At 54.7% G+C, this 1374-nt stretch overlaps 1 long non-coding RNA gene across 1 annotated transcript; it reads left to right on the top strand.

Moving 5' to 3' along the window:
* The first annotated feature begins 6 nt into the window (after positions 1 to 6).
* LOC130588581 (uncharacterized) lies at positions 7 to 1368 on the top strand. Its single transcript, XR_008966990.1, has 3 exons — positions 7 to 194; positions 994 to 1076; positions 1263 to 1368. It is a non-coding gene; the product is annotated as an uncharacterized LOC130588581 (long non-coding RNA).
* Positions 1369 to 1374: the final 6 nt, after the last annotated feature.

Here is a 1374-nt window from a genome sequence, read left to right as displayed (position 1 = left end):
CTACCGGCATATAAACTGAGGCTCTGGAACACTGGGACACTTCTTCCACTGCATTCCCAGAGGAGAGGAGCTTGAGAACCACTACTGGACCTTCAGAGACGGACTCGACCTGTCTTCAGGATCACTGCTTCAACGAGAGCACATCCATCATTCCAACGGGACTGCAGCCACCACCCTGCCCAACAGTGTGTCAGGTTGTATTCTGACTCTGTCAGTTCAAGCTGTTGTGGTTTCTGTATTATTGCCTTTAATTTAATTTTTCCTACTAAATTGTAATTCTGACTTAGAATCTCTTGCCACATATTTGCGTGGGTATAATTTCCCTGCTGGTTTGCTTTCAAACTGGCACACTGAGTCAGGCACCTCCACCTCCAGCCTGGAACCAAGGGGAATGTGGGACCCCTCAGGAGAGCCAGAGTAGGGAACCCTGAGACCCCCCCCATGTGGGGAGAACAGAGATGTGCAATAGCGGGACCAGGGGATCCCCGGCACTGTGGAGGAGCAGAGCCCTGTGTTCCCCAGGATCTCAAAGTGGGGAGCCCAGAGAGGGGGGAGTACCACGATTCTCGGGACGCTCAACTGCCTGGAGGAGGGAGGGGGGACTCCTTGGACCCCCTGTGCCCCAAAGCAGAGAATAAAATGTGAAGGAACCCACGACTCCAAGAATCCCCTGCATCCCTAAGTGTGGAGACTGAAGAGGGGGAAGTTTTCAGATTCCTGGGACTCCCAGCAGCCTGGGGAGGGTGGGAATGAAGGAGAGGGGGGACCCCCAATACACATGGGACCCTCAGCAGCATGGACAAGGGAGAACCCCTGAACACCAATGGGGAGAGACCATAGACAGGGAACTCCTGGGAGAACCTTTTGAGGCTGAATCTTGGTGTTTGTGAAATTTCTCTGGACAGCAGATGCCTGGTGCCTTCTAGAGATGGATTTGAGCAGGGACACATTCAGACTCCAACATGCTCATCCTTTGTTTTTCCACTAAAGCAGGATTTTCCCATTCCCAAACCTTGGACAGATGGAGGAGGAGGAGGCTGTGAGGAAGAGGAAGATGTCCCAGGACCCCCAGGCAGGTGAGGAGGATGTCACCGCTCCTCTGCCCCTCTCCTCTCCTCCATCTCCCAGCCCAGCATCGCTCCTGGCTGCAGGACAACCCCGCTGCTGACACCGTCCTGCCGGTGATGGCTTGGGGGGATTTCCTTCCCCTTCCCTCTGGCACGGAGGCAAATCCCATCCTCTCCTTGTCCTTCCTCCCCCAGGCAATGAGCTGAGGATGGAGACCAAGGAGGACAAATCCCCCCAGCAGAACCTCGTGGAAGAGGCTGTTTTGAGCGGTTCCACAGCACAGGAATCCAATGAGAAGGAAAAGCC

The sequence above is a fragment of the Malurus melanocephalus genome, unplaced genomic scaffold (genome assembly GCF_030028575.1).
Source record: "Malurus melanocephalus ecotype Western Australia unplaced genomic scaffold, MMel_1.1 scaffold_7102, whole genome shotgun sequence".
Classification (NCBI taxonomy): domain Eukaryota; kingdom Metazoa; phylum Chordata; class Aves; order Passeriformes; family Maluridae; genus Malurus; species Malurus melanocephalus.
The sequence above is the reverse complement of the archived record's forward strand: the minus strand, read 5'-3'. Positions and strand labels throughout refer to the sequence as shown.